The 25,653-nt window shown below is 43.2% G+C and overlaps 1 protein-coding gene across 4 annotated transcripts in view; it reads right to left on the reverse strand.

Moving 5' to 3' along the window:
* The window catches only part of MRTFB (myocardin related transcription factor B), a 389,460-nt gene that overhangs the window by 190,392 nt on the left and 173,415 nt on the right, over positions 1-25,653 (reverse strand). The gene's annotated exons all lie outside the window — the stretch shown is intronic.

The raw sequence follows: 25,653 nt of genomic DNA on the forward strand, positions 1-25,653 counted from the left end.
CTCCTAGCATGCCCAAACAACTGTTTGCTGTCAGGGCATGCTGGAATTTGTAGTTTTGCAACAGCTGGAGGACCACAGTTTGGAGATCACCTTGCAGTGTTCTCTAAAACTGTAGCCCTCCAGATGTTGCAAAACTGCAAATCCCAGCATGTCCAATCAGCAATCAGCTGTCTCGGCATGCTGGAAGTTGTAGTTGGGTACCTCCAGCTATTGCATAACTACATCTCCCAGCATGCCCTTCGGCGATCAGTACATGCTGGGAGTTGTAGTTTTGAAACCGCTGGAGGTTTGCTCCCCCATGTGAACGTACAGGGTACATTCACACGGGCAGGCTTACAGTAAGTTTCCTGCTTCAAGTTTGGGCTGCGGCAAATTTTTCACCGCAGTGCAATCTCCTAGCGGGAAACTCACCGTAACACGCCAGTGCGAATGTACCCTAAAAACACTACACTACACCACACTAACACATAATAAAGGATAAAACACTACATATACACCCCCTTACACTGCCCCCCCCAATAAAATTGAAAAACGTATTGTATGGCAGTGTTTCCAAAACGGAGCCTCCAGCTGTTGCAAAACAACAACTCCCAGCATTTCCGGACAGTCACTGACTGTCCAGGCATGCTGGGAATTTAGCAACAGCTGGAGGCACCCTGTTTGGGAATAACTGGCATAGAATACCCCTATGTCCACCCCTATGCAATCCCTAATTTAGTCCTCAAATGCGCATGGAGCTCTCTCACTTCGGAGCCCTGTCGTATTTCAAGGAAACAGTTTAGGGCCACATATGGGGTATCTCTGTACTCGGGAGAAATTGCACTATAAATTTTGGGGGGCTTTTTCTCCTTTTACCCCTTATGAAAAGGAAAAGTTGGGGTCTACACCAGCTTGTTAGTGTAAAAAAAAAAATTTACACTAACATGCTGGTGTTGCCCCATAATTTTTATTTTCACAAGCGTTAAAAGGAAAAAAAGACCCCCAAAATTTGTAACGCAATTTCTCCTGAGTACAGAAATACCCCATATGTGGGCGTAAAATGCTCTGTGGGCGCACAACAAGGCTCAGGAGTGAGAGCGCACCATTTACATTTGAGGCCTAAATTGGCGATTTGCACAGGGGTGGCCGATTTTACAGTGGTTCTGACATAAACGCAAAAATATAAATACCCACATGTGACCACATTTTGGAAACTACACCCCTTACGTAATGTAATAAGGGGTACAGTGAGCATTTACGCCCCACAGGGGTCTGGCAGATTTTTGGAACAGTGGTCTGTGAAAATGAAAAATGTAATTTTTCATTTGCACAGCCCACTGTTCCAAAGATCTGTCAAATGCCAGTGGGGTGTAAATACTCACTGCACCCCTTATTAAATTCTGTGAGGGGTGTAGTTTCCAAAATAGGGTCACATGTGGGGGGGTCCACTGTTCTGGCACCACGGGGGGCTTTGTAAACGCACATGGTCCCTGACTTCCATTCCAAACAATTTTTTTCCCAAAAGCTCAATGGCGCTCCTTCTCTTCTGAGCATTGTAGTGCGCCAGCACAGCACTTGATGTCCACACATGGGGTATTTCCATACTCAGAAGAGATGGGGTTTCAAATTTTGGGGGGCATTTTGTCCTATTACCCCTTGTAACAATTAAAAATTTTAGGGAAAACTAGCATTTTAGTGAAAAAAAAAAAATCTTTTTCACATCCAACTTTAACGAAAAGTCGTCAAACACCTGTGGGATGTTAAGGCTCACTGGACCCCTTGTTACGTGCCTTGAGGGGTGTAGTTTCCAAAATAGTATGCCATGTGTTTTTTTTTTTTTTTTTGCTGTTCTGGCACCATAGGGGCTTCCGAAATGTGACATGCCCCCCAAAAACCATTTCAGAAAAACTCACTCTTCAAAATCCCACTGTCGCTCCTTCCCTTTTGAGCCCTCTACTGCGCCCGCCGAACACTTGACATACACATATGAGGTATTTTCTTACTCGAGAGAAATTGGGTTACACATTTTAGGAAGATTTCTCTCCTTTTACCCCTTGTAAAAATTGAATAACTACAAGAACATGAGAGTGTAAAAAATGAAGATTTTGAATTTTCTCCTTCAATTTGCTGCTATTCCTTTGAAACACCTAAAGGGTTAACAAACCTTTTGAATGTCATTTTGAATACTTTGAGGGGTGCAGTTTTTATAATGGGGTCAGTTGTGGGGTATTTCTAATAAGAAGGCCCTTCAAATCCACTTCAAAACAGAACTGGTCCCTGAAAAATTTTGATTTTGAAAATTTGGTGAAAAATTGGAAAATTGCTGCTATACTTTGAAGCCCTCTGATATCTTCCAAAAGTAAAAACATGTCAACTTTATGATGGAAACATAAAGTAGACATATTGTATATGTGAATCAATATATAATTTATTTGGAATATTCATTTTCCTTATAAGCAGAGAGCCTCAAAGTTAAAAAAAAAAATGCAAAATTTTCAATTTTTTCATCCAATTTTGGAATTTTTCCCCAAGAAATGATTCAAGTATCGACAAAATTTTACCACTAACAAAGTAGAATATGTCACGAAAAAACTATCTCGGAATCAGAATGAAAGGTAAAAGCATCCCAGAGTTATTAATGTTTAAAGTGACAGTGGTCAGATGTGCAAAAAATGGCCGTGTCCTACAGTGAAAATTGGCTGGGTCCTTAAGGGGTTAAGATTATTATATAGAAGTAACTTACAAAACTGTTTAACTTTCTTTCACCAGCTGATTAGAAACAATTTATTTTCCACCGGAGTACCCCTTTAAGGATAGGGTCGCACATTCCCAGTGGTTTTCCACAGCTGAAATTCCACTTGCTTGAAGTCGGTGGGTAGCAACATAATCCACTTGCAGAATTTCAGCTGCAGGAAACACGCTGAAGATTCACTACCTGTGACTGCGATATTTCAACACGAGAATTTTTTTTGTTTTTGAAATGAAAGTCTTTGTGACACGGGATGATATGAAGAAACAACAAACACAACAACAAACACAACAACAACCACCAAACACAACAACAACCACAACAACAACACTTATCCGCCCTAATCCCTATACAGCTACCATTGCTTCCTGTGATGTTTTGACCCTGCAGGAATTGTCCTCTCAGCCACTTACTGGCTAAGACAGCTTACATATTACAGGATCCAGAAAGCAGTGGTAAGCAATGCCGACCAGGGACTATAAAATACCATGAGGACGAACACCTCTGTACAGTTGTCCACCTCGCTGGAAATAATAAAAAATTTAAGCTATCATTAGCATATAAGAGGCAACCAAACTAACAGAACCAATAACTAGGAAATCGGGAATGTTGTGGAGTAGCGTCTCCACATGGGAAATGATGACTGATGTTTTTGAAAATGGTCATAGGTCCTCTTTAAGAAACAGCCTAAAAAAATCTCCCTGCATCCAGTGAACCGTTTTTTTTCCTAAATATAATTTTATATTTATCCACAACCTCAGAGAACCCCTTTCCCGTCAAACATTTAACAAAAAAAAAAAATATATATATATAAATATATTAAATTGAAAGTGGCCCTGGTTTGTGCTCACCATATTTATGGTGCTTAATGGGTTTCATTTAATATATCTCAACGATCTGAAACTAACTGCATTCTATTACATTTAATCTCAAGAGCTTACCCAGTCATCATAAAAAATATGTTCTTGTGCTGGTATATTGAGATGTATTAAAGCACATTTCTGTCTGTAGAATGGTGGTTTTTTAAAGCGTACCTGTCAAATTCCACCAAAAAAAATGACTCAGTACCTAATTCTGACCATGTACATCTCATTTCTATGCTTTATTACCTATATTTATTATAAAGTACCTCTTTTCATTAGCCCACAGTGTTCGAAATCCTTTCAGGGGAAGGGGCGTGTCCCTCCCTTGTGGTGGTGGGAGGCGATTGGTGTGTTTGCTCATGCGGCCTTGTCCAGGAGTCATCTCTTGTCCATGACTCATGGACAAGCCTGATGTTGCTGCAGGACTGGTTAGTGTCCCAGTAGGTATGGGGCCCCCAAGTGGTGGGATTTTCAGAAGTAGTTTTCTTTATTAAATATTCAAAAAAAATGTAAACAACCATATCACAAAAAGTCTTTAATTTTCATCAGTAACAACATATAAAAGTTTTTGGATCTGACAGTGCCCAATTAGGTTTCAAGATCACTACACACACTGATATGCAGTACTCATATTTTCCAGTGTATGTCAATGCTATTAAGGGATTTAAACAATAGGGGTGAAGCAATGACAGCAAGACCCAACCTTGCTTTTAGGTCTGGCCCTATAAGTAATCTGTTTCACATAAAACAAATCTTTAAGTAGTCTTGCTTACAAACCAGGTTCAGATGACAACTTCTAATTTTCAATTTCCTAAACAGGATAACATAAAGACTTAAAAGGGCTAAAGAAGTTAGGAGGTCAAATGTCTGACTCGAAAGAGCATCTAATACTAAGAGAGATCTAGACCCCTGTTTGATGCTGGAATCTGTCCGACTACCAGTTGGGGACAAGAATTAATACATCACGTCTGGGCAGGGAAGGAGTGCACACTATTATCGCCCACTCCCCTGTCCCAGCCTACTTACGTACCTGCCCTAGATGACAGGTCCGTAACCACGGTGATGGTCCCTTCCTAAATAAGTGAGGGACAGTCAAAAAGTCAAAACAATAAAATACAAAACTGATAAAAGGTCGGGAAAGGCTGGAGGTACACGACTAACAGAAAACAAACCTAAACAGGCACACACAAAAATACGTAGTCAGAGGGTCGAGTCTAAACCTGGAAAGCACGAAGTACAGTAACAGAGTATCAAAGGGAAGTCAAAAGCCAAGCCAAAAGTCACAAAACCAGAATAAACAGAATGAGTACAGGGATAGCTAGGTAAGTTACTAAGAACTATCACAAGCAGAGAATGACTGAAAAGGGCCTCCTTACATATGCCTGAGCTGCAACCAGGAAGACTCTAATTGGCTCAGCAAGCTTAACCTCTTAAGGACTCAGCCCCTGGTCACCTTAAGGACTCAGCTCTTTTTTGCAATTCTGACCACTGTCACTTTATGAATTAATAACTAATTTTTTTTTTCGTGACATATTCTACTTTATGTTAGTGGTAAATTTTTGTCGATACTTGCATTATTTCTTTGTGAAAAATTCAAAAATTTGATTAAAAAATTGAAAATTTCACATTTTTCTAACTTTGAAACTCTCTGCTTGTAAGGAAAATGGATATTCCAAATACATTTTATATTGATTCACAAATACAATATGTTTACTTTATGTTGACATCATAAAGTTAACATGTTTTTACTTTTTGAAGACATTAGAGGGGTTCAAAGTATAGCAGCAATTTTCACTAAAATTTCTAGGGACCTTTTAGGGACCAGTTAAGTTTGAAGTGGATTTGAGGTGCCTTTCTGTGAGAAATACCCCATAAAAGACCCCATTATAGAAACTAAACCCCTCAAAGGATTCAAAAACACATTCAGAAAGTTTGTTCACCCTTTAGGTGTTTCACAAGAATAGCAGCAAATTGGAGGAGAAAAATCTAAATCTGCATTTTTTACACTAACATGTTCTTGCAGCCCCATTTTTTTCCATTTTTTAAAGTGGTATTAGGTGAAAAAGCCCCCCAAAATTTGTAGCCCAATTTCTCTCGAGTATGGAAATACCCTCATATGTTGACATAAAGTGCTCTGTGGGCTCACAATATGACTCAGGAGGGAAAGAGCAACTGTGGAATTTTTTTCAACAAATTTTGCTGTCATGGTTTTTGGGGGCCATGTTGCATTTAGGAAGCCCCCATGGTGCCAGAACAGCAAAAAAAAACAAAAAAAAAAAACAAAAAAAAAAAACGAACATTGCATACTATTTTGGAAACTACACCCCTCAAGGAACGTAACAAGGGGTATAGTGAGCCTTAACACCCCACAGGTGTTTGACGACTTTGCGTTGAAGTTGGATGTGAAAATGGAAAATTTTATTTTTAACACTAAAATGATGGTGTTACCCCAAATTTTTCTTTTTCAAAAGGAGTAATTGGAGAAAATGGACCCCAAAACGTGAAGCCCAATTTCTCCCGATTAAGAAAATGCCCCATATGTGGATGTTAAGTGCTCTGCTGGTGCACTACAGGTCTCAGAAAAGAAGGAGCGCCATTGGTCTTTGGAAGAGAGAATTTTGCTGAAATTGAAGTCGGGGGTCATGTGCATTTTCAAACCTCCCATAGTGCCAGAACAGCAGAAACCCCCCACATGTGACACCATTTTGGAAACTAGACCCCTCCAGGAACGTAACAAGGGTTACAGTGAGTACTTACACCTCACAGTTTTTTTGAACAGTGGGCCGTAAAAGTGAAAAAATAGATTTTTTATACGAAATTGCTTGTATTAACCCAAAATATTTTTGTTTTACAAGTAGTAAGAGAAAAAAAGCTCCACAAAATTTGTATCTCAATTTCTCCAGAATAAGGATATAACCCATTTATGGCAGCACCGATGAGATTTGAGGCCTAAAGTGGTGCTTTGTACTGCAATGGTTGAGGTTCTGACATAAAATCTAAAAAAAAAAAAAAAAAGAAAAAACCCTGGCAAGTGACCACAATTTTTAAACTACACCCCTCAAGGAAGGTAAAAAGGGGTACAATGAGTACTTATACCTCACAGGTTTTTTGAACAGTGGTCCATAAAATGAAAAATTAGATTTTTTACATGCTGGGGTTACCCAATTTTTTACTTCTTCACAATTGGTAATTGGAGTAATTGGGTTACAAATTTTGGAGAGCTTTTTCTCCTGACTATAGAAACACATCCACATATGGGGTACCGTGTTGGGCGGGCGCACAACAAGGCTCAGAAGTCAGAGGTCTGTTTGCATTTGAGGCCTATGGCATATCAGTAGCTGATGGTTACATACATTCAGAGTAAAACACAAAAATGAAACACCCACATGTGACACCATTACAGAAAGTACACCACCCAAGGAATGGGTATAGGGGTAAAGAGGACATTTTAAATGCACGGGTTTTTACAAAATTCATTTTCCAGGAATGGATGAAGGGTAGCTTTTGAAAATTGCAATTTTTCAACCTATGCTCTGCTTCATCTTTCTGGGAACAACTAACATGTGACTCTGAATTGTCGTCTGGAAATACAACAGAGCTCATGGGCGAGAACTCCGCATTTGAGGCCGATGTTTGTTATGGACCTAACAGTTACATACATTCAGAGGAAAATACAAGAAAGAAACACCCACATGTGAGCTTATTACAAACAGTACATTCCCTAGGGAAGGTGTATAGGGGTGAAGTGGAGATTTGGTACAGACGGGTGTTCCCTAAATTTATTTTCCAGGAATGGATGAAGTGTACTATGGGGGGGGGGGGGGGGAATGAAAACTGCTATTTTAATACTGATATGCCAATTCCCAGAAAGATGACCCAGAGTAAAGCCGAAAGTAAAAATTATGCCCGCCCCAAACCCTATGCTCTGAATCATCATTCTGGGAATGTGATGTGTGTGGCCATCCCTATTCTGTTACCTCAAATGCGCACCCCGCTCAGGTGGGGAGAGAGCGCTGCGCATTTGAGGCAACTGCAAAACCCCCAATGCTGTTGACTCTGTGTCCCATGATCCTTTTTATCAGGGGTATTGGGATATAGTTTTTTTTTTTTCTTTTTTTTTTGGGGGGGGGGGGGGGTTGGTTTTAAAATTTGGAGGACAATGTACTCTGGACTGGTACATTGGAGTATAATTCAGGGGAATTAAAATAAGGGAAAAGGATAAGAAATTTAGTGCTCCATGGAAGTGTGATACTCCCTGAAGCAGTTTTTAATGCAGAGGCCCGGAGTGGTGGTGTCCTTCAGAATACCCCTCCTGTGACACACACTGCATTTTTTCTTGGATCGTCCCTTCTTTCCAGTGTGGGGGACCTCACCTGGAAAGTGTTGGCCGGGGACGATCCGGGGCACTGAAGTTACAGAGGTGCTCTGACCCGCTCCTTAGCAGTCACCAAAGAGGGCCTTTAGAACTACCTCTTGAAACTGCAGGAATGTACCTGTGTTGCCAGCATACTTAGACAGTACAAGAGAGTTGTACATGGCAACCTGTACCATGTAGACCGCAACTTTTTTGTACCATACCCGGGTTTTCCACATGGCATCTTATGGCTTGAGGACTTGATCAGAAAGATCAACTCCCCCCATATACCGATTGTAGTCCAGAATACAATCGGGCTTGAGGACCGGTCCTGCGGTACCTCGCACAGGGACAGGGGTGCTGCCGTTTCCATGAATTGTGGTGAGCATAAGGACATCCCTCTTGTCCTTATACCTGATCAACAACAGATTTTGCTTGGGAAAAGGCACAGGACTCACCCTGGGGGATAGGAGCGTGTAGGGGATGGGGCGGAAGGCCTCTTTGATTCTTACGGACTGTCCCACAAGTGACCGTGGATCTGGCGGTGAGGGATGTGAAGAGAGGGATACTAGTATAAAAGTTATCCACGTAAAGGTGGTAACCTTTATCTAGCAATGGGTGCAAAAGGCCCCAAACGATTTTCCCGGTAACACCCAGAGTGGGGGGACATTCTGGGGGTTCAAAACAGGAATCTCGTCCCTCATACACTATAAACTTACAAGTGTACCCCGAGGTACTCTCGCAAAGTTTATACATCTTCACGCCATACCGCACTCACTTGGTAGGGATGTATTGCCGGAAGCTGAGTCTCCCTTTAAAGCTGATGAGAGACTCCACAATAGCGACCTCCTGCCCTGAAACATAGGCCTCCCAAAATTTGGCCCCGAAGTGGTTGATGACCGGCCTGATTTATAAGGCGGTCATACGCGGGATCATGCCGCATTATCAGCATAATGCAAACATTTCCGAATGGCCACTCCAGTATTGCCGGACACTGGGTTTTTTAACTAGACCCATATGAAGCACGAGGTCCCAAAAAGGTCCTCATTTCGGCTGCATTGACGGCGTACCATCCATTTGGTCTAGCTAAAAATGAGCCTGGGTTTGCGGCGACGAACTGTTGGGCGTACAGGTTCGTCTGGTCAACCATCAGATTGACAAAGTAGTCAGTGAAAAAAAAACTGAAATAGTCCATTTCAGTGAACCTGACAATGTCAATCTTGATTCCTGAGTCGCCAACAAACTCTGGCTGAGTCCAGACAAGTTTGCCGGTATGAGGCACCAGTGAACTTGGTTGGGGGGCTTGACTAGTATGAGCGCCAGGGGGACTTATACTAGCATGGGGCACAGGGTCAGGAGCAGAGGAGGTTTGCGCTCTCGCTTGTCGGCATCTCCGCCGCCTTGGTGGCTCATTATCAGAAGATGATGAGGAGGACGAGGAAATAAGGAAGGTGGGGTCTTCCTCGTCCTCTGAGACGCTTTCAGAGTTGGATGCAAATATGGCATATGCCTCCTCCGCTGAAAGCGCCCTGTGGGCCATTTCCCTACTCTAATAGGGGGGGGGGGGGGGGTGAAATGTATAAATGTGTGGGGGGGAAAATTTATTGGTGTGTGCTGCGTGTGGTGTGGTGCGATAATACCTCCCTAACCCGCCCTAACCTAACTTAACTAACTAACTCGCCCTAAGAACAGAAATATAAAAATATTAAATTAAATTAAACTAAAAAAAGAAAAAGAAAAAAAAAACTTGAAAAAAAAAAAAGACTTCTAGCGCAAAAAAACCCTGCGCCAAAAAAAGCGTATATCTAATCAGTGGTGTGCGCACTGATTAGCGCTTGGTGGCGGCAGGGGGCGCAGAAGTCAGTGGGGGGTCCTGCCCAGAAGAGTGGCTGGTGCCAAGTACACAGACCCCCACAAAAAATACCCCAAAAAATGTAATAATAGAACACAACCCCAAAAAAATGCACCCGCCTGAACCCAAAAAAATGAACGCTGATCAGTGATAAATCACTGACAGCGGTGGGGCAGGCCGCACACACAGGTACGGTCCGTCCACAGAGTACAGGCCTTCTACTGGTGGCACGGACCACCTATAGGTGCAAAAAATAAAAAGAGCCACTTTAACCCGAAAAAGTGCCCGCACCACAAAAAAAAAATAAATAAAAATAAACGCTTATCAGTACTACGGGACTGATCAGCGGCGGGTGGGCTTTAGCTAACGGTGGCGGACCGCTCCGTTATAGCTAAGAGCCACACGTTTAGCAAAAAAAAAAAAGGTCTGCGCCCCAAAAAAAACTATGGGGGCAGACCGCAGCGACCCTGTAGGGCCGGGGTAATGCAGCTAAAGGTGCTGTGTACCTGCAGACACCTACAGACGGTACACCAAAAAAAAATATATTTTTTTTAACCCCTAACTGTCCCTACCTAATCTACTGCTTTCTCTGACTGCTTTCTGTGCCAAGGGGCCACAGAATGGGGGCACTTTTTTGACTGAGGGGGGAGATGTCAGCACGGGGCTCCGTCCTGCACACCAGATCTCTGTAAAATGGTGGGAAGAACGGAGCAGCTTGCTCCTGCACCCTCCTCCCCATACTGCAGTGATTGGTGCGTTCACTGCGGTCACGCAATCACTGCTGTACTGGGGGGTGGCAACAGTGTCGCCCCTCAGTACTGTATGGATGATGATTGGTGGTGTATATTACACCACCGATCATCATCATCCGGGTCATCGGCTCACACGTGATCCAGATGACCCGGAACCGCAGAAAACTGCCGGTAAGTATTTACCGGCGATCTGCAGCAATCGACGATATGGGGTATCCTCAGGATCCCCCTCGGCACACTGCCGTGATGCCTGCTGAATGATTTCAGCAGGCATCCGGCTCCGATCCCGCCCGGCGAGCGGTGGGGAATGGAATTGCAGCAAATCACCGGTCTGAAATGACCGGCGATTTGCTGCGATCGCCGATATGGGGGGACCTCAGGAACCCCCTGGGTGATATGCCGGGATGCCTGCTGAACGATATCAGCAGGCATCCCAGTCCGGTCCCTGCCCGGCGAGCGGCAGGGGCTGGAAGAACGCAGGGCGTACCCATATGCCCTGAGTCCTTAAGGACTCTGAAACGGGGGCATATGGATATGCCCTGCATCCTTAACCCCTTGGGGACCGAGCCCATTTTGACCCTAAGGACCAGAGCATTTTTTGCAATTCTGACCACTGTCACTTTAAACATTAATACCTCTGGGATGCTTGTACTTATGAATTTGATTCAGAGATAGTTTTTTCTGGACATATTCTACTTCATGTTAATGGTAAATTTTTGTCGATACTTGCATCATTTCTTGGTGAAAAATTCAAAAATTTCCTGAAAAATTTGAAAATTTTGCATTTTTATAACTTTGAAGCTCTCTGCTTGGAAGGAAAATAGACCTTCCAAATAAATTATATATTGATTCATATATACAATATGTCTACTATATGTTGGCATCATAAAGTTGGCATGTTTTTACTTTTTGAAAACATCAGAGGGCTTCAAAACTCAGCAGCAATTTTCCAATTTTTCAAGTAAATTTGAAAATCTGAATTTTTCAGGGACCAGTTCAGTTTTGAAGTGAATTTGAGGATCTTTATGATAGAAATACCCTATAATGGACCCCATTATGAAAACTGCACCCTCAACATATTCAAAATGACATTCAGTTTGTTAACCCTTTAGGTGTTTCACAGGAATAGCAGCAAACTGGAGGCAAAAATTCAAAATCTGAATTTTTTACACTAATATGTCCTTGTAGACCCATATTTTTTTTTATTTTTACAAAGGGAAAAAGGAGAAAAAGCCCTCCAAAATGCGTAACCCAATTTCTCTCGAGTAAGGCAATACCTCATATGTGGATGTAAAGTGCTTTGTGGGTGCACTAGAGGGCTCAGAAGTGAAGGAGTGACAATGGGATTTTGGTGAGCGAATGTTGCTGAAATGGTTTTTGGGGGCATGTCGCATTTAGGAAGCCCCTACGGTGCCAGGACAGCAAAAAACACCCCACATGGCATACTATTTGGGAAACTACACCCCTCAAGGCACATAACAAGGGGTTCAGTGAGCCTTAACACCTCACAGCTGTTGACTTTTTTTTTCTAAAAGGCTGATATTACCCCAAATTTTTTATTTTTGCAAGGAGTAATGAAAATGTCCCCCAAAATTTGAAACCCCATTTCTCTCGAGTAAGGAAATACCTCATATGTGGATGTAAAATGATCTGCGGAGGCACTAGAGGGCTCAGAAGGGAAGGAGTGACATTGGGTTTTTGGAAAGGGAATTTTGGTGAAATGGTTTTTGGGGGACATGTCACATTTAGGAAGCCCCCATGGTGCCAGAACACCCAACATGGAACACTATTACCCCCTCAAGGAACGTAACAAGGGGTGCAGTGAGCATTTACACCCCACTGGCGTTTGACAGATCTTTGTAACAGTGGACTGTGCAAATGAAAAATTATATTCTTCATTTTCACGGACCACTGTTTCAAAAATCTGTCAGTCACCTGTGGGGTGTAAATGCTCACTGTATCCCTTGTTACGTTCCGTGAGGGGTGTAGTTTCCAAAATAGGGTCACATGTGGGTATTTATTTATTTTCCGTTATGTCAGAACCGCTGTAACCAGCAGCCACCCCTGTGCAAATCACCAGTTTAGGGCTCAAATGTACATGGAGCTCTCTCCCTCCTGAGCCCTGTTGTGCGCCCGCAGAGCATTTTACATCCACATATGGGGTATTTCCCTACTTGGGAGAAATTGTGTTACAAATTTTGGGGGTCTTTTTCTCCTTTTACCTTTTATGAAAATGACAAAATGACACTAACATGCTTGTGTAGACCCTAACTTTACCTTTTCATAAGGGGTAAAAGGTGAAAAAGCCCCACAAAACTTGAAGCACAATTTCTCCAGAGTACGAAGATACCCCATATGTGGCCCTAAACTGTTGCCTTGAAATACGACAGGGCCCTGAAGTGAGAGAGCACCATGCGCATTTGAGGCCTAAATTAGGGATTTTCATAGGGGTGTACCCGGATGCAAGCATTACACTTGTCTTTTCCACCAAAAATATTGTATGCAAGTTTTCCCCAAACAGGGTGCCTCCAGCTGTTGCAAAACTCCCAACATGCCTGGACAGTCAATGGATGTCCGGCAATACTGGGAGTTGTTATTTTGCAACAGCTGGAGGTTCCGTTTTGGAAAAACTGGCATAAAAGATGTTTTTTTATTTTATTGGGAGGGGAGGGTGCAACAGTTTAAGGGGACAGTGTATATGCAGTGTTTTTACTCTTTATTTAGGGTTAGTGTAGCGTTTTTAGGGTACATTCACACGGGCGGAGATATACAGTGAGTTTCCAGCAGCAGCTGAAAATTAGCCGCATCTCAAACTTGAAGCGGGAAACTTGATGTAAACCCGCCCGCATGAATGTACCCTGTACATTCACGTGGGGGAGGGGGTGGGCAAAGCTACAACAGCTGGAGGCACACTGGTTGGGATTGGGAAACACTGAGTTAGGTAACAGACTACTGTGTTTCCGCACCACTGTTTTTTTCCTAACTCAGTGTTTCCCAACCCATGTGCCTCCAGATGTTGCAAAACTACAACTCCCAGCATGCATGGTCTGTCAGCACATGCTGGGAGTTATAGTTTTGCAACAGCAGGAGGAACACAGGTTGGGAAAAACTGAGTTAGGAAACAGACAATGTTTCCCAACTAGCGTCTCTCCAGTTGTTGCAATACTACAACTCCCAGCATGCCCAGACAGCCAAAGGGCATGTTGGGAGTTGTACTTATGCAACAATTGGAGGAGAACAGTTTGGAGACCACTGTTTAGTGGTCTCCAAACTGTAGCCCTACAGATGTTGCAAGACCAACTTTAAGCATGCCCAGACATCTGAAGGGCCAAATGTTGCCGAACTACAACTCCCAGCATGCCTGGACAGTCTTGGCATGCTTTGAATTGACATCTGGAGTGCTACAGTTTGGACACCACTGTATAGTGGTCTCATAACAGTGCCCTTCCAGATGTTGCAAAACTACAATTCCCAGCATGCCCAGACTGTCCAAGAATGCTGGGAGTTGTAGTTCTGCAACAACTGAAGGGCCAGATTTTACAGAACTACAACACCCAGCATGCCTGGACAGTCTGGGCATGCTGAGAGTTGTAGTTTTGCAACATCTGAAAGGGCAGTGGTCTCCAAACTGTGGCCCTCCAGATGTTGCAAAACTACAACTCCCAGCATGCCCAGACAGCCAAAGGCTGTCTGGGCATCCTGGAAGTTGTAGTTTTGAAACTCCCAGATACAGCAGTGAAGATCACTTCACGGCGATCTTCACAGCTGTATCTAGGAAGCCACCGCCTCCACCTCTTGTGAGCCGGTCCCTGGTCCTCAGTCGCCACATGAGCCCAGGTAACTGGCGGTCCCCGCAACGCCCCCCGCACTTAGCCGCCATGTTCCCCTGCTCTGCCCCGACATCCAGGGGCGGGCAGAGCAGGGGAAATGAACGTTCCCCCCGCCCCTGCAATTGGCCGTATCGGCCAATTGCAGGGGATAGGAGGATCGCGGCCGTCTCTGACAGCTCCGATCATCCCTGTTTTCCGGGCTATTGGGTCATCAGAGACCCGATCAGCCTGGAAAAGTCGCGAATCGCCCATCTGAAATGATCAGTGATTTGCGACAATCGCTGACATGGGGGGCGGGGGGGGGGGGTTCTCAGGACCCCCCCAGGCATTTGCACGGGATGCCTGCTGAATGATTTCAGCAGGCATCCCGTTCCGATCCCTGTCCGGCTAGCGGCAGGGATCGAAATTCCCACAGGCATACACGTACGCCCTTGGTCCTTTTTTTTTTTAATCAAATGGTACCAGAAAGTTCAACAGATTTACTGTTAAAAAATCTTAATCCTTCCAGTACTTTTTAGGGGCTATATACTAAAGGGGAAATGCTTTTCTTTTTGGATTTCTCGGATGTCACGACCATAGTGCTCTCTGCTGACCTCTTGCTGTCCATTTTTGGAACTGTCCAGAGCAGGAGAAATTCCCCATAGCCAACATATGCTGCTCTGGACAGTTCCTAAAATGGACAGCAGAAGTCAGCAGAGAGCAATGTGGTCATGACATCAGAGAAATCCAAAAAGAAAAGCATTTCCTCTGTAGTATACAGCCCATAAAAGGTATTGGAAGGATTAAGATTTTTTTTTAATAGAAGTAATTTACAAATCTCTTTAACTTTCTGGCACCAGTTGATTTAAAAAAATAAAAATAAAAAATTTCCACGGGAGTGCCCCTTTAACCACACCCAGGAGCACAGAGGCGTCATCCCAGCAACCAAAACAAACAAGGCTAGAAATCCTTAACCCTATGGGTTCTGGCAGAACCAGTCATCACAACATATTTCCACTCTATGGCAAACTAGCTTAGTCCATCAAAAAGATAATAATTCACACTTCAAATGTCTACAATAATATATTGCTGCAAACTACAATCTTTGCCCTTCTATGGTGACCTTGTTAAGTGGGTGACCAATATTGCCTCAAAACAGCACTGGAAGAAATTGCAGCCTAGCAGCATCTTTGGTGCCAGGCTAAGCCCCCTTGGCTCTAAACTTCATCTGACCACAGCCACAGATACATATAGGTGAAATGCGAAAAATTAGACTATCATTGCATTGTATTTAATTAATGCAACTTAAAAAGGAAAGGAAGCATGAAGTGCTCCAAAGCCTCCTGGTAGACGGATGCGTTGATCCTGAACTTAAAGGGGTATTCCGGTAAAAAACTATTTTTCCATATCAACTGGCTCTAAAAGTTAAAAAGATGTGTAAATTTTTAATTCTATTAAATTTTAATCCTACCAGTACTTATCAGCTGCTGAAGTTGAGTTATTCTTTTCTGTCTGATAACAGTGCTCTCTACTGACACCTCTGTCTCTCTCAGGAACTGTACATACCAGGAGAGGTTTGCTATGGGGATTTGGATCTACTCTGGACAGTTCCTGAGACAGACAGAGGTGTCAGCAGAAAGCACTGTTGTCAGACAGAAAATAACTCAACTTCAGCAGCTGATAAGTACTGTCAGGATTAAGATTTTTTTAATAGAAGTAATTTACAAATCTGTTTAAGTTTCTGAAGCCAGTTGATATGAAAAAAAATATGCTTTTCACTGGAATACCCCTTTAATGAAACCCGGTGAACCAACACCAGCATATGACATAGCTCTCCAAATCATAGTAATTGGGGAGGGGGATGTTGGGTATACACGAGCTGTAAGCCATAATCGTCACAATTATGACAAATCACGGCTTGGACTATCTTGCTTTGCATGTAATGAGTCTCTCTCATATATTAGTTTCACCTTTTAAGTTTTTAAGTTGCATTACTGAAATAAATGAACTTTGCAGGATATTCCAACTTTTGGAGTTTCACCTGTATAAACACCTGACCATGTCTTCCTGATGTTGGACGGACAGTCATTAAAAGGAAGCAATGTACTTTCTGCTTTTTGTTAGGTTCCTTCAACATCCCATGAGCTTTCTATTTAAGTTGTAAACCAATAGAAATATCTCACAAATTAGAGATTATATTTCATCCCTCAACACAGCAGAACATTTAGAGGAAAATGTGTGCAGCAGACACTTGCTTCCCCCCAAAGCCCACCCTATAGCATTCTCATACTTTAAATATTTTATTATCTAATGCCTGATCAATTGAGCTTCTGGGCAGCTGGCCTCCACTCAAGGCTGGCATATGTTTCTAAGAACATTTGGCGAGATCCTTGCTTTGGACTGTTCCCTTCCCTAGGACAAACTTTCAAACAAATCTCTTTGAGACAAATTAGGCTATTTCTGGTCTAAACATAAAATCTGATTAAAATGGCATACCACAATAAGTCATTTGCGAGGCACAGATATGACATGATGTAAATAGGTCAGGGCATAGTAAAGTCAAAGTATCACCTTTCAGTCTCCCTTCTTCCTCCAGTGCACTATTACCCAGCACTACAGTCAATAAGCCACAAAGGCGTCCGCATAAGAAATACTCCCTCTGCTGGATCCAGTGTTGTCTAACAATTCCTTATGCAAATATTAGGGTGGCTCATGACAACTTTTTCGGTAGCCAGGTGATGGAAAAGAGGGAGTGGCGGCGCCTGGGGTTTTACTATAATATAACAAAGATCAAAGCTACAGGGGTCAAAATCAAGAATAAATATTATACCGATAAGAATTGTAGTTTCCAAACAGTTCTCTTTATGCTAAATTTCTAAAATGTAGGTCTATGTTCATTGTACTATTACACATATTTCCTGCTAATTTTTTGTACTCTAGCTAACTCTAGGTGTATTCTATGGAAAAGGGTTCATCAGCACTTGGGCTGTGTGTTGTTTGCTGTCATCTCACATAGAGACGCACAAGTCCTTGTATATGAACAATGGCCATTTGCTGAGCCTTCTGCCAGCTCTAATCACAGAGGTCAGACAACTAACGGGCTTTGTTCTAGTAGTCACAGTTTTGGAACATCAGCAGGACTAAGTTTAAAGGAGGTTGCTGAGATTTGAAGAAATTAAAATAAAAGAAGTGTTGAAAAATTTAAAACAACCTGTTAAATGGACACTGTCATTTCAAACAGCTTCCTAGAGAGAAACTATGAAAGTCTGGCATGTGTATCTGGAAGCTGAGCCAGTCTGTCTGCTGGTGATGATCCACACAGTTCCTAAAAGGTAAGTCAAGGACTTCTTTGTGTGAATAGCAGTGTGCCTACTGTTGTATGCTCACAGTGTTGAAATCTGATCTCCCCTTTCAGTTAGCTTCCCAGCAACAGCAGCTACCGGTAAGTGTTTTGTGTAACCCTTCCCCAACTGATTCTGCTGCTGTTTTGGTAAAGCCTCAAATATAGGAGGCTCACTGACATCACACTGTCACATGAGCAGAGCTACTAAATCATTGGCTGTTCACAGCCCGGGCTTACTAGAAACCATGCAAGCAGCCTACTCTATTGTTTTTTGTATTTATATATTTACTGTACTCTCTTTTTCCTGATCAGACAATTTAGTCTGGCATATAATCAGTGGGGCTGTTTACACAACACTCATTCTCACAATATCCAATCTAATTTGTATGGCTCTTTAGGCTCGGTTTACCATATTTTTGAACAGAGCCTATGATGACAGTGTTGAGTGTTGTGGCTTCCCTTATAGACTGAAGACTTATTTTTTGTTGTGGGTTTTATCTTCATTTCTATAAAAATCCTTGTGGGAAGGCCAATAAAATAAACAATTTGGTCAATAGAGCCTACACTATTTCAAATGCATTGCCTCGCTCTTTAATCTTATTAATATATAGCCAAATATGAGTCATCTTATATCAGAGTACATTTAAAAAATTTCCACAGAACTGACAAACCAAATGTGGACCTTATCCAAGGCATTCTAGCCTAGTAATATGGGGCATTGTTACTGTGTCTGCCCACTGTCACAAATGACAAATTATGTATGGCATAGACTTGTACAGAGTAGAAATAAAATATAAAGCTGAATTTGCTTTTAATCAGGTATTACATAAATCCATGCAAGCAAAATGTATTATTCACAATACACAGTGCTCAGTGCCATTAAATAGACTCCTTTCTATGCGTCTTCCATAAGCACCCACACAGTCCTTCAAACAGAAGCTGAAGGTTACCATAACTACACTTTTCTATTAGATACAAAAATATATATATAATAATAAATCATATGACTGGTTCACAGATTAGGCTAAAAATCACATTGCTACAGTTCACTAAACACATTACACTGCATCTGAAATCATAAACACCTACAAAATGTCACCTTGTAGTAAGTCAGTGTCTCATGAAATTCTTCTGTTTTCCCCTTTAGTTTTGGGCCAGAATCTGGTACAGAACACAATTTACTTATTTTAGAAAGGCACAACTTAAGTTGTCACATTTCCTTCATGGCGGCTTCATATTGTGCGATACGGTGTAGATTCATGTGTTGTCAACTGGGCACCATAGCTGCAGATGTGGTGGTTATTGATGGCACATGGAGGTGTGTCATATCTTCTGCAGGCTGAATAACCTAATACCTAACCTTGTAACCTAATGCTGACTGTATATATGGGCGTGGCTTTGTACGGGGTGTGTGGGAGTGGCTTTGTAAACCTCCCTCTGTTGTCTGTATAAATAAACTGGACACTGACCTCCAGCAGGTATTCTTTGCATGCTGGATGAGGAATCAGTTGAAGGATCACTGACTCTGTGTTTTTCCAACTATTGCAAATTCGCTATCCCGGGCAGGCACCACTGAAGCTGAATATATTATAGTCTATTATAAGTCTGGACAGCGCCGCCATCAGGGGGGGTACAACCCATACACCTGTATGGGGCCCGGGAGCTTTAGGTGGCCCGGACGTCTCTGGACTTTTTTTTTTTCTTCTTTCTTTTCTTTTTTTTTACTGTCTTGTCAGTGAGTGACTGCGACTGTCCCTCACTGACTGCCGGCGCTGGGTTCCCGCAAGGACTATGAATGGGCCTCATAGTCCGGGGGGCCCGCACATTTCTATTAATTTACCTATTTCTAGGGCGCGGGCCCCTGAAGAATCATTGCAGGGCCGGACAGGCCAGGGGCTGATGGGAGTAAAGACGTCACGTGCCCGCACAGGCAAGCACGTCTACTCCAATCACCTGACCTGTCCCTGCCTACGTCCCCGCGCGATCTCCAGCTCCCCCCGTGCAGTGACAGGAGCAGCAGCAGCCTCACACAGTTGCACGATCCACGGCAGGATAGGTGAACTTGCGGGGGGGGTGCAGGGGAGGGGTTATGGGGGTGATGAGAGGTGCAGGGAGGGTGATGAGAAGTGCAGGGGGGGTGATGAGAGGTGCAGGGGGGTTTATGGGGGTGATAAGAGGTGCAGGGGGGTGATGAGAGGTGCAGGGGGGTGATGAGAGGTGCAGGGGGGTGATGAGAGGTGCAGGGGGGTTATGGGGGTGATAAGAGGTGCGGGGGGGGTTATGGAGGTGATGAAAGGTGCAGGGGGGGTTATGGAGGTGATGAAAGGTGCAGGGGGTAATGAGAGGTGCAGGGGGGTAATGGGGGTGATAAGAGGTGCGGGGGGGTTATGGGGGTGATAAGAGGTGCGGGGGGGGGGGGGGTTATGGGGGTGATGAAAGGTGCAGGGGGGTAATGAGAGGTGCAGGGGGGTTATAGGGGGTGATAAGAGGTATGGGGGGTTATGGGGCTGATGAGAGGTGCAGGGGTGTTATGGGGGTGATAAGAGGTATGGGGGTTATGGGGGTGATGAGAGGTGCAGGGAGGGTGATGAGAAGTGCAGGGGGGTTATGGGGGTGATCAGAGGTGCAGGGGGGTTTATGGGGGTGATAAGAGGTGCAGGGGGGTGATGAGGGGGGTTATAGTAGTGATGAGGAGAGGTTTGGCTGGGGTTTTGGGGGTGATGAGGAGTGATGAGGACACAGAGGCTAAGAGGGGGTGTATATATGATGTGTATGCATGTATGGCAGAATTATATTCAGGGTACAGTGTGTGGCAGTATTATATTCAGGGTACAGTGTGTGGCAGGATTATATTCAGTGGATACAGTGTGTGGCAGTATTATATTCAGGGTACAATGTGTGGCAGGATTATATTCAGTGGGTACAGTGCGTGGCAGTATATTCAGGGTACAGAGTGTGGCAGAATTATATTCAGTGGATACAGTGTGGGGCAGCATTATATTCAGGTTACAGTGTGGGGCAGCATTATATTCAGGTTACAGTGTGTGGCAGCATTATATTCAGGGTACAGTGTGTGGCAGAATTATATTCATTGGATACAGTATGGGGCAGCATTATATTCAGGGTACAGTGTGTGGCAGAATTATATTCAGGGTACAGTGTGTGGCAGAATTATATTCATTGGATACAGTGTGGGGCAGCATTATATTGAGGGTACAGTGTGGGGCAGCATTATATTCAGGGTACAGTGTGTGGCAGCAATATATTCAGTGGATACAGTGTGGGGCAGCATTATATTCAGGGTACAGTGTGGGGCAGCATTATATTCAGTGGAGACAGTGTGGGGCAGCATTATATTCAGGGTACAGTGTGGGGCAGCATTATATTCAGTGGAGACAGTGTGGGGCAGCATTATATTCAGGGTACAGTGTGTGGCAGAATTATATTCAGTGAATACAGTGTGGGGAAGCATTATATTCAGGATACAGTGTGGGGCAGCATTATATTCAGGGTACAGTGTGTGGCAGAATTATATTCATTGGATACAGTGTGGGGCAGCATTATATTCAGGGTACAGTGTGGGGCAGCATTATATTCAGGGTACAGTGTGTGGCAGCATTATATTCAGTGGATATAGTGTGGGGCAGCATTATATTCAGGGTACAGTGTGGGGCAGCATTATATTCAGGGTACAGTGTGGGGCAGGATTATATTCATTGGATACAGTGTGGGGCAGCATTATATTCAGGGTACAGTGTGTGGCAGAATTATATTCAGTGGATACAGTGTGGGGCAGCATTATATTCAGGGTACAGTGTGGGGCAGCATTATATTCAGGGTACAGTGTGGGGCAGCTTTATATTTAGGGTACAGTGTGTGGCAGGATTATATTCATTGGATACAGTGTGGGGCAGCATTATATTCAGGGTACAGTGTGTGACCGGATTATATTCAGTAGATGCAGTGTGGGGTAGCATTATATTCAGGTTCGTGTGTGGCAGGATTATATTCATTGGATACAGTGTGGGGCAGCATTATATTCAGAGGGTACAGTGTGTGGCAGTATTATATTCAGTGGATACAGTGTGGGGCAGTTTAATATTCAGGGTACAGTGTGTGGCAGGATTATATTCAGTAGATACAGTGTGGGGCAGCATGATATTCAGGTTACAGTGTGTAGCAGGATTATATATAGTGGATAGAGTGTGGGGCAGCATTATATTCAGGGTACAGTGGGTGGCAGGATTATATTCAGGTTACAGTGTGTGGCAGGATTATTTTTAGTGGGTACAGTGTACAGCAGTATTATATTCAGTGTAAAGCAGTATTATATTCAGGGTACAGTGTGGGGCAGTATTTTATTTAAGGTACACTTTCTGGCAAGGTTATAATGATTACTATCTTCATGCAGAGGATGAGGATGTGCTGACAAAGTGAGGAGCCAATGATGTCTGGATGTCAGACTGTGCAGAGAGGATGGAGCTGCAGGAAGACCTGGTCTCTGGACCAGATAAAGAAGAAAAGATAACAGAGAAGACATCACTCAAGTCAGAAGACATCACTCAGGTCACTGATATCATCGTGTATTCTCCTGACTGTCCCATCAGAGCTGTAGTCACTTATAAGTTCTGCAGTGATGATGGGTAAAACTGTGTCCTATCTGTGTCTCTCCAAACTACAACTCCCATTGCCAGATGCTCTCGAGACATGATGGGAGTTTTAGCTTTCCAACAGCTGGAGAACCACTTCTCCTGCACAGGCCCTGGCAGTTTGCTGGGAGCTGACATCTGTACCCCGCAGGAAGCCGTGGCAGGCACACCCCCCTCCATGTATCTCTATGGGGTACAAGGAGGGGCGTGTTGGCTGGCGCTCCGTGCGGGGTACGGCATTCCCCTCTTTCAGCTGACTGCCGGGACCCTGTGCAGGAGATAGCGGGGGGCCAATGCCCGGAACCCCCGCAATCTATAATTTATCCCCTTGGATAGGGGATAAGTTATTTTTTTACCAGACAAATCCTTTAATAGCACAGTGTTACACAGCACCGCACTTTGACTAATCTAATTAGAAATATATAATTAGAAAATAAAATAATATTGGGGGCAGGCCTTGAGCTATGTGAGGGGCCCCGAAATTTCTGATGGCAGCCCCGAGTCTGGATTCCTACAACAGCATTAAAGGGGTACTCCACTGGAAAACATTTTTGTTTAAATCAACTGGTGCCAGAAAGTTAAACAGATTTGTAAATTACTTTTATATTAAAAAAAACTTACTCCTCCCAGTACTTATCAGCTGTAATATTGCTCCACAGAAAGTTCTTTTCTTTTTGAATTTCCTTTCTGTCTGACCACAGTGCTCTTTGCTGATACCTTTGTCCATGTCAGGAACTGTCCAGAGCAGGAGCAAATCCCATAGCAAACCTATCCTACTTCGGACAGTTACTAAAATGGACAAAGGTGTTAGCCGAGAACACTGTGGTCATACAGAAAAGAAATTCAAAAAGAAAATAACTTCCTGTGGAGCGATATAGCAGCTGATAAATAGAAGTCATTTACAAATCTGTTTAACTTTCTGGCACCAGTTGATTAAAAACATTTTTTCCAGGGGAGTAGCCCTTTAGAGGGGTGGTAAGGCACTGGATTTTGTTAACAGTTTAGGTTAGCTTAAAAATAAAAAAGATATTACAATATTACAAAACATTGTAACCCTGAAGTACCCCTTTAAGAATAAATTCATAAATCCTTGGGTAAGGCCTGAATAAATAAGTCTAAAGCTAGCTGCACTTGTGGATTTCATTGTTAAACCGAAGAGAATCCCCTGCAAAATCAATGCAGTTTTTCACTATGATTATATCTCTTTACATTGAAAAGGTTGAAATCTGAGGTGAAAATCTCTAACAAAAATGGACATAAATTTGACTAAATATCCATACTTCAGGTCATTTTCCGGGTAGAAAAGTTCTGCAGCAAGTGGATAACATTCATACAAATCCAATCCTCAAGGTTTGTGCTATAACCTGCAGTGGATCTAAGGAAGCCAGAAGAGGAGCAAGATAAAGAAACTCTGCTATGTTATACACACAACATTTTCTAATCAACTAGTGCAAGAGAGTTACAGATTTGTAAATCACTTCTATTTAACAATCTTAACCCTCCAAGTACTTATCAGCTGCTGTATACTACAGAGACATTTGTGAATTTATTTTCTGTATGACCACAGTGCTCTCTGCTGACACCTCTGTCCGTGTCAGGAACTGTCCAGAGCAGGAGAGGATTTCTATTGGGATAGGATTCTAATCTGGACAGTTCCTGACAGAGACAGGGGTGTCAGCAGAGAGCACTGTTGCCAGACAGAAAATAAATTCACAAATTTCTCTGTTTTATACAGCAGCTAATAAGTACTGGAAGGATTAAGATTTTTTTCATAGAAGTAATTTACAAATCTGTTTAACTTTCAGGCACCAGTTGATTTGAAAACATCTGTTTTCTACTTATTTCCACCTGAGTTCCCCTTTAAGTGGATCTCCTGTCTCTTAGATATTGGGGGTTTTACATGTTCCTGAGATGTTTGTGTGTGTTGGAGTGCCATATACTGTCTATGGGACAGTAAGAGATAGCCAGACTCCCCAACCATCACATAACTAGGTAAAACATTCAACACAATAGCATGTTAAGTATTAAAGAGCTTCTGTTAAACACTTGTGGGGTGTTAAGGCTCACTATACCCTGTTCTGTGAGGGGTGTAGAATCCAAAATAGGGTCACATGTGGGTGGTCTTTTTTTGCGTTTATGTCAGAACCACTGTAACTATCAGCCACCCCTGTGCAAATCACTAATTTAGGCCTCAAATGTACATGGTGCTCTCACTCCTGAGCCCTGTTGTGCCCCCACAGAGCTTTTTACATCCACATATGGGGTATTTCCATATTCAGGAGAAATTGCGATACAAATTTTGAGGGTCTTTTTTTCTTTTTACCTCTTGTGCAAATGAAAGGTATGGGGCAATACCTGCATGTTAGTGTAAAAATGTTTACATTTTTACACTAATATGCTGGTGTAGACCTCAACTTTACCTTTTCATAAGGGGTAAAAGGAGAAAAAGCCCCCCAATATTTGTAAGTCAATTTCTCCCAAATACGGAAATACACCATATGTGGCCCTAAACTGTTGCCTTGAAATACGACAGGTTTCCGAAGTGAGAGAGTGACATGCGCATTTGAGGCCTAAATTAGGGATTTGCATAGGGACAGACCCAGATGCAAGCATGGTGCTAGCCTCCGCCACCAAGAATACGCTACGGCAGAGTTTCCCAAACAGGGTGCCTCCAGCTGTTGCAAAACTCCCAGCATGCCTGAACAGTCAATGGCTGTCCAGCAATACTGGGAGTTGTTGTTTTGCAACAGCTGGAGGCTTCGTTTTGGAAAACGAGACGTTTTTAATTTTTATTGGCGTGGGGGGGGGGGAGGAGGAGACGAAGAGGGGGGATAACTGTGTAAGGGTGTGTATACATAGTGTTTTACTTTTTAGTTTGTGTAAGTGTAGTGTAGTGTTTTTCAGGGTTCATTCACAGAGGCGGGGGTTCACAGCACGTTCCCGCTGGGAGTTTGAGCTACAGAAGAAAATTTGCCACAGAAAACCCGACCATGTGAATGTACCCTCTAATATTCAGCTGTTGCATAACTACAACTCCCTGCATGCACTGACTGACCGTGGATGCTGGGAGTTGTAGTCATGCAACAGCTGGAGGCATACTGGTTGGGAAACACTGTTTAAGTAACAGACTACTGCAATGTTTCCGCACCAGTGTACCTCCAGCTGTTGCAAAACTACAACTCCCAGCATGCACAGTATGTCAGTAGTTTTGCAACACCTGGAGGCACACTGGTTGCGAAGCAATTAGTTAGGTAACAAACCCTAAACCAGTGCCTCCAGCTGTTGCATAACTATAACTCCCAG

This window comes from Hyla sarda, chromosome 8, assembly GCF_029499605.1.
Source record: "Hyla sarda isolate aHylSar1 chromosome 8, aHylSar1.hap1, whole genome shotgun sequence".
Classification (NCBI taxonomy): Eukaryota; Metazoa; Chordata; class Amphibia; order Anura; family Hylidae; genus Hyla; species Hyla sarda.